General features: G+C 49.2%; 1 protein-coding gene across 3 annotated transcripts in view; it reads right to left on the bottom strand.

Annotated features, from left to right (window-relative positions):
* Phactr3 (phosphatase and actin regulator 3) overlaps positions 1-17801 on the bottom strand; it is a 227463-nt gene that overhangs the window by 139495 nt on the left and 70167 nt on the right. The window contains exon 1 of one of the 3 annotated variants that reach the window (XM_052722406.1): positions 6824-6956. The exons of the other annotated variants lie outside the window; for them this stretch is intronic. The gene's annotated coding sequence lies outside the window, so the exon portion shown is untranslated. Of the gene's footprint in view, positions 1-6823; positions 6957-17801 lie in introns of those variants that run through there. 3 annotated transcript variants of the gene reach the window in all.

The raw sequence follows: 17801 nt of genomic DNA, 5'->3' as shown, positions 1-17801 counted from the left end.
AGGATGGATGGATGGATGGATGGATGGATGGATGGATGGAAGGAAGGATGGATGGATGGATGGATGGATGGAAGGATGGATGGATGGATGATGGAAGGATGGATGGATGGATGGATGGATGGATGGATGGAAGGAAGGATGGATGGATGGATGGATGGATGGATGGATGGATGGAAGGAAGGATGGATGGATGGATGGATGGATGGATGGATGTGATAAATGAATGAATGTGGAGGGGGGGCTGCTTAATTTCAAAAGACCGAACTCTAGTGGGAATGCTCAGAGAGAACGGAAGCCTATGGGTCACTAGCCTTCCTGGCAGGGTCGGTGTCGCTCCCTGGAACCACCTGAGATATACCTCACTTCCTCTTTCTCAAGTTGCCATCTTCAAAATCTGTTGAGGAGAAACCAGCTTTCCAGTAGATATGGTTTGAATGTGAAATGCCCCCTACATGCTTAAGCACTCCACCCCCACCCGGTACTGTCTTTCTGGAAGCTGTGGGGCTTTCAGTAAATCAAGACTACCTGGTAGAAAAATAGGCTTCTGGAAGCTGGCCCTGAGAGCCTGGCCAGGGAGTCCTGCAGGATATAAGAAGTCCCAGCCACACTCTTCTACCACTGTGAGCTCTCTCGTGTCTTTACCTCCATGATGGGCCGCATCCTCTCACGCTGTGAGCACAAATGAACCCACTCTCCCTGAACTTGCTTCTAGTGAATATTTAGTCTCAAAGATGAGAAAAGTGAACCAAATGTCTAGCCTAGGGTCAAGGCAGTCCCCAAGCTTCCTTGTTCTGTACTCCCCAGAGAACAGCTGCTCCACTCAGCGCCTCCTCAAGGATCGGGCACAGAGAAGAAGATCATGAAGTGACTTGGGGCATCTGTGGACCCCAAGGTAATAGACATCAGAGTCTCTGAAGTTCCTTCTAATCTTCTAATACCACCAAGGGAGCCTTGCCTTAATCTAGCCCTCTGTTGTCTGTGACATCCTAACACCCATTGCTGCCTTATTTACGAAGTTCAGCGGGTCCTCCGTCCTGACACCCTCAGTGAGAGACATGTCTAATGTGAACTGCATGTGTTGTTTTGTTTACTGATTAGAGGTGTGTGTGTGTGTGTGTGTGTGTGTGTGTGTGTGTGTGTTGCATGATGTGCACCTGTATATACGTCTGCACACATGCCCTGATTGTGGAGGCAATGGTTATATTTATTCTTATTGCTGTCCATCCTCATCTTTGAGATAGGAGCCCTTGGTGAACCTGCAGCTCACTGATTGGTTAGGATGGCTAGCCAGTCAGTCCCTGGGGACCCTCCCTATCCTCTCCCTAGTGCTGGGATTACCTGTGAAAGTGACTGTGCCTGGCTTTTATGTGGGTTCAGGGATCACAGACCCAGGCCCTCAAGCTTGTGCAGCATGGGCTTTTCCCATTGAGTGTCTTCCCAGCCCACTACACACGGCTTTGCAGTCACTGTCCCATGTAACGGCTGCCTTTCATCAGATACAGTGCTACTGGATTTCTGCTTCCAATAAGAGATTTCTTTTTAAAAAGAATTCCTTTTTTTTAAGAAAAAGACTTTGATTAAAAGAAAGTATTTAGCAAATTGGATGCAGGCAGCAGACAAATAAGTGAATCTGGGAAAGAGTATGTTACTGCAGGCCCAGTACATGTTCAACTGTAGCCCCTACAGGGCCCCTTCAGCCCTGGTCACTTTCCTAACTTTACAACACAGATCTCAAAGTTGTAATGGTCACACCTGTACCTCCATCTCCCCCAACTGCTCTAGCGAAGCCTCCCTTCCCTCCCAGCTCAATTCTTCCAGTGCTGAGAACGAAGCTAAGTGCCCCCTGAGAGAGCTGCACATGCTGCTTCTCTAGTCACTCCTCCAGCCGCTCTTGCCGCCTCTGTCTTCTAGACATGTCCCTCCCTGTGGCCATTCCCTCATCGGCCGGGTTCACAGCTGTGGCCTCCAGCCTGGCCAGCCCTCTTTCTCACTGGTCTGCCTCACCCTAGTGGTCCACAGGCTCTCTTAAATCAGTGCTGGACACTACTCTGGATTTCAAACCTCAGGTGGCTCCCATCACATTCTGACCAAAGCCAAAGTGATCTCCATTCTGCCTCCTATCTCTCTGCAGGGAATGCATGTAGCTCCAGCTGCCCTAGGCTCCTCGTCTCAAGCAGGTTCCTATGTGGAGTCTTTGCACTGGGGTGTCCGTCCCCTGCTCACAAGGCTTCTGTCCAGATAGAAATCTACTATTTTCACTGGGCAGTGGTGGCACTCGCCTCTAATCCCAGCACTCCAGAAGCAGGCAGATCTCCATGAGTTTGAGGCCAGCCTGGTCTACCGAGTGAGTTCCAGGGCATCCAGGACTGTTTTACAGAGAAACCCTGTCTCGGGGGGAAAAAAGAAGAAGAAGAAAAGAAAAAAAGAAAGAAATTTACTCTGCTCATTTCCTAACCCTATCAGGCCCTTGCTCAGACGTCACCTCCTTGTGGCGTCTCACCCTGCCACTGAAGTTAGCACATGGTCCCTGCCACCCGCCACATCGACAAGTCCCTTCTCTGTCCCATTTCTCTATTCATTTCCCACAATGCTCACTGCTAGCAGGCAGGATACTGGGTGCTGTTGCTGTCTATCCCCCCAAAAACATCCGAACTCAGGGTAACAGCAAACTTGTTTGCTCTGCTCACACCACCCTGTGTACACCGATAGTTGCCTGGTGACCCTGAAAGGTCTGGTTCTCGCCTATCCTGAAGCCTAGGCGGGAGTGGGTCCATGAGCTTTGCAAACCTGAGTCCCTGGAGTTTACCCACAGTAACCTCCTGTGGGCTCAGCCTCTCACACACACTCTGCTGACTGAGGTGCCTGCCATTGGGTTCGGGAGCACATGGGCCACACTGATAAGATTCTCAGGGGGATGGCCACACAGCCAAGAGGATATGGACAGCACAGATTGAACTTGACTGGTTTAGACAAACAGAGGAAGGAGGGGTGTGGATCTGGGAGGATTTGGAGGGGGTGAATATGATCGAAATACGTCATACAGATTCTCAAGGAACTAATAAAATTATTTTATATAGAAATTGTAAAAAATGAGTTTTAGACAAAAAAAATATTGATTTCTACCTTCTTCCTAGGTGACAAATGTGCCAAGTTGGTTAGGTCAGTGTTGAAGGCTCAGATCCTAGAACGGAGCCCTGCGGCGTTCCCATAGAGACCCAGGTTACTGCTACAGTTATCAAAATGTCTTATGAAGGTTTTGAACATAACAACAGGAAAATACTGCAGTGGATGACTACATGTAGACCCACTGGACTCCGGGGCTTCGACACCTTGTTGTGTCTCCCGAGTGAATGTGCTTGTGGTGCACTTGGATGTGAAAAAGTGAGTAAGGGTGAGCAAATGCTGATATCAGGCAGGAAGCCAGTGTTTTCTGCTGGGTGGGCCTGTGGTTTCTGCCTTGACTCCTTCTCAGCTGTGCTGGCAAGTAGCACGAGTCACGGGCAAGTGAGTGGAACCATTTCTCCCACAAGCCAGGCCACAGCATGGCAGACCCCAGAGAAACAACTTGCACTTGATGTACCTTCCCTCTGAGTGCATCTGTAGACATCCATGGACAAAATCCCTGTGGACCAGATTGCTATCAGGTGGCCAAGCGGGGGTAGGAGGTAGGGAAGCACCGTGTGCAGAGACGGGGAGGCGGGAAGTGGAGAGGAATAGGAGAATATGGAAACATGAAGAAAGAAGAGAAGATGGAGGAAAGCCGGAAGAAGGAAATGAAAGAACCCTGGACCCAGAGGGGGGTGTGGCACGTGTGTGTTTGTGTTCATATAGACACACGTTCCCACAGCAGCTTAGCTGAGACAGGCCTGTTGCATCAATTTATTCTCTGCTATGGTTCTATGTCCCATTTTTCTTTTGTTTTTGTTTGTGATGGAGATGCAGCCCAGTGCCTCAAACACACTAGCAAGAGCTCTGCCATGGAGATGCTCTCCCAAGTCTCTAAGGCCTAGCTTGTGTTTTGAATACTTATCAGTTATCTCCATAGGCAGAGAAGTATCTCAAGCAATGTGATGCCCACAGCTCCAGCAAACAGCAACACCACACCGCACTGTGTGTGCTCACGGGCGACATGTTCATTTGCACCTGTATGGATCCAACCAGCAAGTGTTTCAGAGCCAAGTACCTGGCTCATACCCCTCAAACTCCGGACAGTTGAACCTCATCCTCCCAAAATACCAGAATCACACCTCATAGTTGAAGGAATCCTTCCTGCCATCACCTGGTACTCAGCCCCAGCTACCATGTCTGACTAACATGTTTAGTTCTTTCCCAGTCAAGTTCATCTTACAACTAATGTCCTCTGCTCTTCCATCTATTTCTGAAGTAGGCTCTTTACTCTTTCAATCTCTGAGGTCATCCAGGGTGACCTAGATCTGGCACACAGGACATGTCCCCAGCACTATCATCCAGGACTGCCAGAGAATCAAATCTTCTTGCTGCTCCTTGGACTTAAGACTCAGAAACCCCACAGGTGAGCTTTGCATGATGCAGGTACTCCAAGCTCAGGACCATGGCCCAGTGACAGGACTAAAAGTCCTTACCCTTGGTGGTCATGGGTGGACAGACTGATGGAAATAAAATAAAAAGGATAGGCTTTACTTTGTGTCTATGCATGTGTGTACATTCACGTGCACATGTGTGTGCTTTGGTATGGAGGGCTGGAGGTTAACCTTGGGTGCCATTCTTGAACAGTCTTTTCATGGACAGCCTCTTACTGGTCTGAACTCACCACTTATGCTCTGATGACTGGCTGGCTTGGGAGCCCGAGGGATCTCCCTGTCTCTGCTTCTGCAGTGCTGGGATTACAAGGTCCACATCTAGCTTTTGTCCATGTGTTCCAGAGAATCAAATTCCAGCTCTCACACTTGCACAACTAAGCTATCTCCCCAGCCTTATTTTGTATCTTTTAAAAGTAATTTATATCATAACTCCCCCCGATAATAAATACAATATACAATAAATAAATGTGCTTAGGTAAAGACTATTTTTGTCCCACAAAACACAGATGACAGAGTGCAGTAACTGCCTTGCACAGCGGAGACTCAGCTGTGACATGTCAAATGATGTCAAGATGCATGAAGGAAGAGAGCTAAAAATAGCACCACCCGGCTCAGCACCAAGAGCTCCAGAGCATTAGCCTTGGGACCCAAGAGAAACTGGCTTCAGCTACCTCCATAAGAGGATCTGACTGGGTCTTCAGGCTGGGTACTTCCTGCTAGCAACTCTACAGCTTCACAGTATGTGACTTCAGGGGAAGCAGGCTGCTCCTAATAATGATATTTTAGATTATTAAAAATGGAACGTTCTGAACATACATGATACGAACCATCACCTCACAAGTCAGGTGACTGCATTATGTAACAACAGTGTACAGACACCAGGCTGAGGGTTTGTGACTGACGGGGCCTGCTACTCCTTGGCAATCAAGGAATTAATATAAACCATTGTCTGCAAGAAAAAAATGCATAGATATTGCCTGTACACAGAACTGCAAACTACTTGAACTACTCACTTATGATGTGGCTTAGGGAAGGACCACGGTGTATGTAAAGAGATGGCGTGTTTCCATGGGGGAGCTTCCTTTTTTTCTTATTTTAATTCACTGGTATAAGTTGTGAAGCTGAATAGCAGTGAATTCACAGATCTTTCTGGGAATGTTTACTTCTGCAAGAGTCACACCTAGGTGACAAGTGAATGTCAGCTTCCAAACAGCTCTCCCTGGATCCTCTCTGCGCCCAGACAACCCAGCTTTGATTATTTCGGAGTGAATTTCAACCGTGGTTTGCTTTTTTTTTTTTATAATTTATTATTCCTCGAGATGGTGTTTTTAAAATGAGTATGCATTTCACCATTCTGTACCTCATCCACAAAGCAGAACATAAGAACCAACCGTGCTGCACACACACCAAGTGTGTGAGCTGACCTTCTTCAGGGCCCCCTAAGGAGAAAGCAGCTTTTTGGGGGATGGGGTAAGTCTGCCAGCATGCAGACGTCTCCCTTCTCCTTAAGTCCTCAGGACCCAGAATGCCCAGTTCCCACTGGGTCGAAATATCCTTGCAGCCTGGAACACAGCAGGCACCTTAGGAAACCATGAACTTAAAATCACATACCTCTCTGACTCAGTTTCCCTGTTCCTTTTCAGGCTCTAACTTGAGACTCCCAACCTTCCTTCCAAACCATTGAATGCTTTCACATGCAGAATCAGACAGTAACCTGCACACATCCTCAAGCTGGAACGCTGGGACAGAGACCCCAGGGGACAGTAACTCCTGACAGGGGGAGATTTATCCCCCGACATTTATGAATGCTGGAACGGCCACCAGGGAGGTTCTGCTGTACACCGAATTTTCACAAAATATGGCTTGAGAGTAGGACGCCGGCAGACCCAAGGAAGCAATCTATTGTTTCCTGGAAATTATCTCGCAGTTAGTGATGAAAAGGCATGCAGGTGGAGCTTTTATGTCTAGCCCAGAAGTAATAGGTTACAATGACATTCCCTGGAAACAAAGGCCGATGGGCTCTTTCTGGGCTCTAGGACACAAGCTCAGGGCTGATCCTGGTCCGACCCACAGGGACTTGTAAATAGGACCTGCCTGCAGGAGAGGATCAGCACCCTCCCAGACCCCAGATTTCAATCCCACACAGTCCTTTGATTCCAGAGAAAAACTCATTCCGCGGCAAGGCAGCAGCAAGGATTTGCTCAACCTTTGCCTGTCAAAGGTCTCCCCTAAATAGATGCCCATGCTGGGGGGATTCAACTTGCCTCATGGCCAAGGTCAAGGGGTGGCTCTGGATGGAAGTCTCCATTTTCCCCAGCAACTCAGCTTCCCTGCGGCTCCTGGATGTTCAGCGTGCCCTGGGAGGCAGAGGCTGGCAAGGAGCCCCAGGCTTCACTCGCTCATTCAGACTCGGAGAAAACCCTCTAGCCCAGCACCTCGCGCAACACTGCAATTGCCAGGAAGCTTCCGTCTGCCTTTGGGGGCTGAAGCCCGTTATTATCTGTAAACATTCTTAAATATAGACATGCGTGAGCGGGGCAGGGCTGGGGTGAGGAGGGCAGCTCAGGGGACCGAGGGCCTGGCCCCTCCCAGCCTCCACTCGGCTCCATACCTTCAGGAATACAGCCTGGGCTGGTAGCTGACGAGAGCAAGGCAGAAATCTCCACAACGGAGCCCTAAGCCTCATCCACAAACCCACTCTTCTAGCAACTGCTCTCAGACTTGGGAGAGTTCCGAGGATGACAGTGACAGAGTTTCTTGGAGGTTCTGGGACTTTCCCACACCCCTGCCTCAGTCCTGATGCCCTTACCATGTCTGGAGCTCAGCCTGTGGTCCCTGAGGGGGTTCTGACACCCAACCCATGGACAAAGACACTGATCCCCAGTCATGCCACAGAGTGAGCAGCAGGCCAGCATCTGAGGCTCATCTGACACCCCACATCCACTCCAAGTCCCAGGGTTGCTGGCTCAGGCACAGGACCAGAAGGTCAGTTTCAGGGGGCCCCGGGTAAGAATGTCCCTCCCCAGCCTTGATGGCATGCATGGAAAAGGCTTCTGTGAGGCAGGGCTTTACACCATGGGACTTCAATAGTGTGCCTAACTTCTACCCACTGGATGCTCTCAGGAGCCCCCTGTTTTACTTCAGTTATAGTGGCTGAAGTGCTTGGCACACTGCCCATATCCCCTGAAGGCAGAATAGCCCCTGGGATGAGAATCCCTGCTTGGAAGAAAAGTTGCTATGGATGGGAATGGTGCCCACACCCTTTCTTTACCACAAATAGCCAGCCTGGGCCAGAAGCAAAGAAGCCAAACTCTGTCACTGGGTCCTGTGATGTCAGTGTGGCCCAGATCCTTCCCTGAGTGCAAGAGGGAGAGATGGCCCTGCCTCTCCATCACAACAGGGGCATCCTGCTCCTCACTTCCCAGTGTCACCTGGGTAACAGTTGCCCCTCCCCAGGGCTGAACTGAGGTAAACAAAGAGTTCAGCAGAAAGTAAAGGCTTGGGGACATAAACTGGGGGAGGCAGAGAAGAAGGAGAAGGAGGAGGGGGCAACAGAGATGGAGGAACACCAAAAGTGAGCCCAAACACAGAGCCAGGCCTCCACAGAAAATTCCTGGGGCAACTGGACATCCATTGTATGTTTGCCAAGAGCCACTTCCCATTAAGGATTCTGGGTAATCTAATTCCACAGTTACTGATGATCCTGAGAGCTTGCTTCTGTCCTTTAGAGAGTCCTTGCCCTGTTAATGACACCTTTGAGACCCACCCTGCCTCAGAAGAAGCCAGCCTAGGGCACTCAGCTGGCCCAAGGATCCGGAAGGCAAAGGTTTTCAAAGAGTCACTACTAGATCCAGGGCCATGGCGGGGGCAGCTGTGGAGTCCAGGGGGTCTTCTGTGCTGCTGAGCTGGCCTCACTCTGGGTTGATCTGTGGGCAGATTCTTCTATATCTGTGAGGAAACAGGTACTCCAAGCCCACGAGCTGGGGTGAGATAGAAGATCCCCATCCCACCACTCAGGCACATTAGCACTGCCAGGGGTATCTCAGGCACTGTGCCTCAAGTGAGGATTTCCAGGCTGGTCACAGGAAGCCACTGAAAAGTCATTTGAGGGTAATATTGTTGTGCTTCTGGGCAACAGTAACAAGCCATTATTTAAGAAGACACAAGGTGAGGAGCCACAGTGCACACAGACTAGCTCCAGTGGAAAGTGGGTGATACATAGGGGCCTCCAGACTCCCAGGCGCCTGGACTACCAGCCAGCCTTTCTGTGCCTCCTCTCTGTCACTCTGACCCCTGATCTGCTTGGTGTGCAGGGGAGAACCAACGACTCTCCTCCCCATCTCCGTTTCCGTCTCAGTCTATATATCTCTTGGTCTGTCTGTCTGTATCTCTCACTGTCTCTCTGTCTCGGCACCTCCAGTGTAGCTGTCACAAACAGGCTTTCCTCAGCCCTGCACCCCACTACCGTCCCATTCCGCAACCCTCACTGGTCCTCTGAGACATTATATCTAGCCCTGCGTCCCTGTGCAGCAGACCAGGAGCCCAGTGGTTTGGCTGGCAATGGGCAGACTTAGGGCACATGTGGGTGTAGGCTAAGACAAGATGCCCAAAGACCCACAGGCTCCAAGCTGATGACCTGCTACTTGATGCCAAAGGACATCTTCACAAGGGTACATTTGTGTCAGACTCTGGGTGTTTCTGTGAGGTTGGGGAGAAAGCCATGGGTAACATTGTAGTCTACTGAGCCATCCAAAGCCCAGGTAAGAAGAAGCCAGCTTTGTCCACCCCACTTCCCACCAGGGCTATCCAGCAGACACCAGACCCATGGTTCCTCTTCCTCTGGGTCCACTTCTTGAGTCCAGGTCCTTTTTGAATCTTCAAGCACACTCACATTGAAATCACTCAAACTGTCCTTGGGCCTTGAGAGCTCCTATACTCCTGCTGATAAGCATGCTATATCCAGGACGACCTCAGTGCCTGCCCACATTAACTACAACCTTAGTGTCCCTGTGACCACTGTTACCCATGGCTGCCTCAGCTGCCTTTTTACAATTCCTAATGCCCCTGGGGAGATCAAATTCTCTCCTTGGTAACACAGGCCCTCCACACTCAACGCCAGCCTAATCCTGTCACCACAACCAGGCTTCCTCCCCATGAGAACACGACATACCTGCACTCGCTTCTCCTTCACCCCGACCCCCCGATCTTGTCCTCTACTCAGATATGGAAGCCACAGTCACTTCCCTTTCCCCCAGTTCCTCCTTCAGCTCTCCCACAGGGTACTTCTACCCAGTTCAACCTGGAACCCACGGGCAGCATTTCTTTCTTTCTTTTTTTTTTGGTTTTTCGAGACAGGGTTTCTCTGTGTAGCTTTGCGCCTTTCCTGGAACTCACTTGGTAGTCCAGGCTGGCCTTGAACTCACAGAGATCCGCCTGGCTCTGCCTCCCGAGTGCTGGGATTAAAGGCGTGCGCCACCACCGCCCGGCAACTGGCAGCATTTCTAATGAGCGCATGGCCGTTACCACAGTGTCCTGGCTCACCGTCTGTTTTTTCTTGTTTCTATGCCCAAGCACATAGGTGACGGTCCCAGCATTGTGCTCCAGAACAAGCTCATTGCACTTGACTGGAGTGAGGCACAAATATTGTCATTGTCTTTACTCAGCCCAGCTGGCTCCCCATCCTTCCCCAGGCCTTATGGGGTACACTGAAATCAAGCACCTTGGTGAAGGGGGAGCATCCTAGGCCAGCACAGCCCTTTGGGGTGGCAGTTCTTTATTTTTTAAGAAACCCAGAACATTCATCTGCTCAAATTTAGGTCTCAGAATATATCCTAAGAAAAATATAATCTATTGCAAATACCACGAATGCTACAGACGTGAAGGAGTCCCTGCAATGTTAGTAATCACAGCAAATGTTTCAAAGCTCTGAAAATGCCCCCACACCAGGGGCACAGCTAAGTAAATTTTCTAAAGTGGGTGTTTCCCTGGGAGACTGCTTGTGCTATGCCTGCAATTTGGGAAATGAAACTTCAATTTAGACTACTTGAAATAGATGCTTTCGCTTGATTACAAAATAAGACAAAACCAGCAAGCCAGGTGCAAAGTAAGCACACTGTACTAGTGAGGAGAGAAGTACATTGTTCCCCAGAGGGGGGAGGAGCCTGAAGAGTCCTGCACTCTAACCTCCTGGAAACTAAAGGGCATTTCCTCCTGGGATGAATTCCATAGGGCTTACACAGAGGCTCAGCAGGAGCTGACTGGTGATGGGGGCATCTGGCAGGTCTGAAGAAGAGGCACAGTGCTCATGGTGAGTGTTGAAGGTGAGCATTGACCTCACCTGAAGGCTCTGAATGCCTTGGCTGTCCTGATCCTACCATACTGATTGGCAAGCAGCTAGCCCTTTGATCTCAGCCCTGGTGGGAAGCACTGAACTGAACATATCAAAGTGTATGTGTGATCTCTGCAATGAAGACCCCACACCCCAGGCTCAGGGTGAACACTGAGAGTTGGAAATGGGACAGAGATAGACTGTCAAGCTGAGATCCAAAGGCACATTAGCCAAATGTGGTCTTGGGGAGCTAGGATGGTCAGGATGTGGTTAGAACCATGCCAAGGAAGGAAGAACCCTGGAGAAGCCTCCTAAAGAGCTGGAGAACAGGTCACCAGGAGGCTGAGTGGTAGGACTGTGATCAGACTTATTTTGGAGGAAGAATCATTCTGCATGATGCAAGGCCAAGGGCACAACCATGGAGGTGAGCTGCTGAGAGAAGCTAGAGAGCCATACTTTTGATATCCTTTCAACCTGGAAGTTCTCTTTATCGTCTATATCCCATATCCTTTAGGGGGTGTTTGTCACACTGACCCCTTTTATTTATTCATTTTTATACCTATTTAATTTTATTTTTTGTTTTTGTGTATGTGTGTATGTAAAAGGGTGTGTACATGCCACAGCATGTGTGTAAACGTCCAAGGACAACTTGTAGAAGTTGGTTCTTGACTTCTACCATGTGGGTTCCAGAGTATTGAACTCAAATCCTCAGGCTGGGCATCCAGCACCCTTACCCTCAGAATCAAATAGCCCACCCCTCCCCACCCCCTTTTGATGGGGAATGCTTGCAATTACTTTCATTCCCTGTTTTCTACTTTCTCATGTGCTATTATTTCCTGGTCCACTACTTAAAGCATATCCTTGATAGAAAAGAATGTACAGTGAACTGAGTCTTTTCTCTCCTGACGGTGGAGAGAAAGAAAGGACAAAGGAAAATATGTACTTATCAATCACTTATGCTCCAGAGGGATGTGGGGATTTCAGAACCATTGTGTGGTCTCTGATACCCTCCTGTCCATGTGTTTGGTGGAATCTAAAACCTGATCCTTACACATAATGTCCTCTGGGAGCCCAAGTGGTGGCTCAGCAGTCAAGAACACCTGTTGATCTTCCAGAGGACCTGAGTTCAGTTCCCAGCACCCACAACAGGCAACCTTTAACTGCCTGTAACTCCAGCGCCAGGATATCTGATGCCCTCTTCTGGCCTCCATGGGCACTACACTCACATGCATGCACACACACACTCACACTCACACACACCACACACACACACACACACACACACACACACACACACACACACACACACACGGAAAGATGGTTCAGCAGTTAAGAGCAATTGTTGCTCTTAAGAAGATCCTAGTTTGGTCCCCAAGACCCACACAGTGGCTCACAACCATCTATAACTTCAGCTCCAGGGGACTCAGTGCCCTCTTCTGCCGCCTTGAGCACAATGTAAGCATGTGATGTATAGACATGCAGACAAAGTACTCATATGCATAAAATAAAAAATACATCTTGTAGTGATATTGTGTTCCCCAATATATTGTTCACCCTGATAAACTTATCTGGGGTCAGAGAACAGAACAGACACTAGATATAGAGGCTAGAAAATGGTGGCACACACACCTTTAATCCTAGCATTCTGGAGGCAGAGATCCATCCAGATCTCTGTGAGTTCAAAGCCACACTGGAAACAGCCAGGCATGGCGACACACGCCTTTAATCCCAGGAAGTGATGGCAGGAAGTAGAAAGGTATACAATGTGTGAGGACCAGGAACTAGAGCCCTGGTTAAGCTTTGTTAAGCTTTTAGCAGCAGTTCAGCTGAGACCCATTCAGATGAGGACACAGAGGCATCCAGTTTGAGGAAACAGTTTGACTGAGAAGTTGGTCAGATGAGGTTAGCTGTGGCCTATTCTGTCTCTGATCTTCCAGTATTCACCCCAATACCTGGCTCCAGTTTTGTTTTATTAATAAGACCTTTTAAGATTCATGCTACAACATCTTTAAAATATTTTAAAAAATTTTAAAACATGGAACCCAAATACACAGAACTAACAGGTCCCCTAAGCACATTCAAGCGCTCTACAGTTTTGTCTGCAGTCCCACTACTAAGACTTTTCATCTTTCACAGAGAAACAGATGAAAGCTCAGAGAACCCCAGAGTCCACTTTGAAGCCACACAGCTAGGAGAGGGCAAGGCTGGGATGAGAGACCAAATCAGTGGGCCCCAGAGCTTCCACTGCCGGTGGCCATGTCAGAGGAGCAGCAGATGGCAGTTGACTTCAGGGTGTCAGCCCACCAGGAGGAAAATCCCTGATGGGTGAATCTCAGGTAGGCAAGACCCCGAGACCACAGACCCGAGAGTGTCTTTTGCTTCTGCTGTGCCTTTACATGTTTGCCGCTGCCATCTTTCTCTGGTATCTGACATGGTGAACGACCCTCTCCAAGAATCTTCAGACTGTGTGTGGCCCTGCTCACATATTGACTACAGAATTCTCACCTCCAGAACTGTGGGAGAGCAAACATCTCTCACATCAAGCAGCTACGTTGGAGGTCATTTGTCATGGATGCCCAGAAAAGTGAAGTATACAAATATACTATATACACACATACACACACATACACACACATACACACACATACACACATACACACACACACACACACACACACACACACACACACACACACACACACACACACATGCACACATGCATTCTCTGCCAAATCACAGGAATTTGGCCTCTTGTTTGGCTCTGGCTTACTGACGTTCCCTCTACTGATTCCCATTCCCAGCCGTGGCTGCTCTCCTACTCTTCCTGCCTGGGTAACTGTAGAGATCCCCCCTCTATCCTCTAAGCCCCCCACCCCCGACCCTTCTCCAGAAGAGGAATGTCTCAGGGAATGAAGACCAGATCCTGCTGCTGCTATCACACTGACCCCTTCCTTGCTAGGATAGAATCCCGATGTCTCTCCAGCTACAGACCCCTCTGTCGGGCCCCCACCTGACCCATTCCTTAGCAAGGGAGGCACACTACTGATAAGTGTGCAGGCACACACTACTGATAAGTGTGCAGCTCCTCTCTCTCCTGCCACTTTCTCAGCCTCCTTTTCTGAAGAAGGCTGTACCCTGGGGGGTCTCAGAGTGAACATGGAAGACAATTAGGGACCCCCACTCTAAACCAGTCTTTCTGTACTCCATTATAGTCTGATGGAGTGTTCGGCTAAGGGTTGTCCTTCCCTCCAGACTGCAGCACCCTGAGGGTGGGGTGAATTGTTTTAGTCACCATCACAATCCACTGCCCTGTGTGGTACATGGCACTCAGTTGATGCTGGGATGAGAAAATGATTGAATGAGTGAAAAAAGGAAGGAAGGAAGGAAGAAATAAAGGAAGGAAGGGAGGAAGGAAGGGAGGAAGAAAAGGAGGGAGGGAGGGAGGGAGGGAAAGTGGGCACGCAGAATCTCTTAAGCACCAGATTGATATCTCTACACTGCCCCCTCTGCAACCCTTGTGAGTCCTTTCCATGGGAATCAAGAGAAACTATATAGTCACTAGTTGTCACACGGAGGACAAAGAGAAGCCTCCATCTACCTGCTGGAGCCATTCACGCATATAGATCAAATTTCCATCTGAGTCAACTTCCTGGACCTCCCACTGAGAGGCACGTCTGTCACTACATGGCCAACCTGACATCAGAGTTGCCAAAGCCACAGGCATGTGGGAGATAACATTCATCCTCTCAGGTAGCCCTATGGAAGCCCTAGAGGGCCAACTTTCAAACATGTCTCAGAGGATATAGCCAAATAGCCTTTGCCATTTTCCCTTCTCTCTGGGTCTGATGACTTAGGTGGTACAACCCAGTGTGGAGGGATTCTGTCACAAAACCATGCAACTTGCCGTCTCCACCGGCTCATCAGATCTGGGAAAGCACAGGACAGGTATGAGGGTCAGCAGCGACTTCTCCAGTGATCTCCTGATTTAATGTCTTCTATGTGTCAGGCGCCCAGGCAGTAACTGTTGCAGAGCTGCCCTGTTTAATTGATAACCTGGACTCTCTGGGAGAACGCTGTTCTCACTGTAGACACTCAGGGCTCATAGGCATCTTTGTGATAAAATTATCTGGCAAAAAACAACTTAGGATTAAAGTCTATTTGAGTGTAGGGTTTTGGGAGGAGTCTATAATGTCAGGGAAGGCATGGCAGCAGGCGGCCAGAGCAGGAAGCTGGGCGGTCACATTTTCATCTACGCACAGGAAGCAAAAAAGAGTGAACAAGATGTGGAATGAGCTCACAAACCCTCCAAGGCACCTCCAGTGACACATTTCCAAGCAAGGCCACAGCTCCTGGAGATTCTACAACCTCTCCAAACAGCACTGCCTACTGGGGACCAAGTGTTCAAAGGCATGAGCTTCTGGGGGACATTTCTCATTCAAACCACCACAACATATGACTAACATCCGTGGAATCCAGTGTGGAGTGTGGAGTGGCAGGGAATACTGTCCAGCTGACCGCTCCTGTCCCCACCTGTGGCAGGACAAAGGGTGGTGGCTTGGTTGGAGGAAGAAGACTGCTAACATTTTTGTGAAATGCTGATGGCAGGGGACAGATGTAGCACGACTCTTAAATGTCTGATTAATAAAAACAAACCTGGAGCCAGGCATTGGGGCGAACACTGAATGATCAGAGAGACAGAACCAGCCACAGCTTCCTCACCTTGCCAGTTCCTCAGCTGATCCTGTTTCCTCAGACTGGAAGCCTCTGAGTCCTCATCCGAATGGATCTCAGCTGAACTGCTGCTCGAAAGCCTGAAAGCTTAACCAGGCCAAAAGCTTCTAGTTTCTGGTCCTCACACCTTAAATACCTTTCTGCTTCCTGCCATCACTCCCTGGGATTAAAGGCTCTTGTCACCATGCCTGGCTGCTTCCAGTGTGGCCTTGAACTCACAGAGATCCAGGCGGATCTCTGCCTCTGAAATGCTAGGATTAAAGGTGTGAGTGCCGCCGGGCGGTGGTGGCGCACGCCTTTAATCCCAGCACTCGGGAGGCAGAGCCAGGCGGATCTCTGTGAGTTCGAGGCCAGCCTGGGCTACCAAGTGAGTTCCAGGAAAGGCGCAAAGCTACACAGAGAAACCCTGTCTCGAAAAACCAAAAAAAAAAAAAAAAAAAAAAGGTGTGAGTGCCACCATTTTCTGGCCTCTATGTCTGTCTGGTGACTGTTCTGTTATCTGACCCCAGATAAATTTATTAGGGTGCACGATATGTTGGGGAACACAGTATCACCACAGACAAATTAGAGTATGGGGGAGTCCCAGTCCAATGTCCAACTGGTCAATCTTCAAAGAGAAAAGCAAGAAAATAGGAAGGCCCTAGAGCTTGGTGGGAGCCTCCCCAGGTAGGAGGCAGATGCCCTCTAAAAGTAGGGGGACGAAGGATGAAGCTTAAAAGAAATGCTGGCAATTCCAAGCTCAGGTTCTGAAGTCTGGGACTTAAAACAGACCTTGGAAGGCCCCTATAAGAATCACTCTCCTTTCTGCAGCTGAAGCAGTGGTCCCTCAAAACCTGAGGAGCTTAGAGAAGAGCTCCCCTTGATGCAACACTAGAGCTAGGGTGTCTCCTTGGGACCCCCACCTCAGCTAGCTGGGATGCAACCTGCTCCAGGACTGTGCAAGGTTCAGAAGGCTCTTACACTAAGCTCAGCGTGATCTCGGAGGACCTGTGTAGTGACTCTTTCTTGGGGTACTTCAAATGGCAGTGAGCAGAATCAACTAGAACTACAAAACACCACAGGCCCAGCTCCACTTAGACAACGTTGACAGCGTACCCAGCTCTCATGGCTGGAAAGCAAGGGTATACATGCTGTTATGTGATAATAAAAAAAGATGTTGGACATTCAGGACGGAACAGGATTCCTGGAGAAGCAAGAAAATTTGAACTATAGTCAAAAGAAGAAACCAAGAGAAACCACATACGCACACAACTGCTTTACTATTCAAACAACTAGGCAGGAACTTTAAAATGATGACAATTTAAAAAATGGTGTGTGAAAGGTTGACAATATGTATCAACCAAGAAAAAAACAATACAAAAAGGATAAGAAATACCCAAATGAGCCGGGCAGTGGTGGTGCATGCCTTTAATCTCAGCACTTGGGAGGAAGAGGCAGGTGGATCTCTGTGAGTTTGAGGCCAACCTGGTCTACAGAGTGAGATCCAGGACAGGCGTAAAGCTACACAGAGAAACCCTGTCTCAAAAAACCAAAAACCAAAAAAAAAAAAAAAAAAAAAAAAAAAAAAAGAAAAGAAATGCCCAAATGGAAATGGCACCATGAAAAATGCAATATCATACATGAAAACCTGATGAGATTGCCTTAGTTGTAGACCAGACAGAGGAGGGAAATAAGAAGCAGACGTGGCACAGGTGTCAGATGCCGATAGCCCCACAGCAGCAACAAGCCCCACTGCGGGCCAGCTGACTTAACGGAAAATCAAAGGCAGAGGCAGCTGTGAGAGCCCTCCTGGCCAAACCTCAAGGACTGGCCTCAAAACTGGCCCGCAAGAGAGCTTGGACATGAGAGGCTGCACTATAGAGTACTGTATGCTCCTGGACACTGTCAAAAATACAGTACTCGACAGGCAGTTGGTGGAGGCTGGCAGCTTGGTATGATGTCAGTGAAGACAGTCAGCTACCCAGAGAGGTTGGCGGGGGAGGGGGTGGTGGCGCGGGGCGGGGGGAGACAGAATGGGGCAGTCAAGAGAGACCCGATAACCCACCTTTGGATAAACCACTGTTGTCTCGGGTGACTGTGCACACCGCAGTGGCTGCGTCTCCAACTGTGTGCGTTTGGAGGAGGAATGAATCCTAAAACAGCCATGGCATGTCATAAACACATAAACAAGTGAGTGGTGGCAA

This window comes from Peromyscus californicus, unplaced genomic scaffold (assembly GCF_007827085.1).
Source record: "Peromyscus californicus insignis strain IS unplaced genomic scaffold, ASM782708v3 Scaffold_7__1_contigs__length_154581171, whole genome shotgun sequence".
Taxonomy (NCBI): Eukaryota; Metazoa; Chordata; class Mammalia; order Rodentia; family Cricetidae; genus Peromyscus; species Peromyscus californicus.
This window is presented reverse-complemented; position numbering and strand designations above follow the sequence as displayed.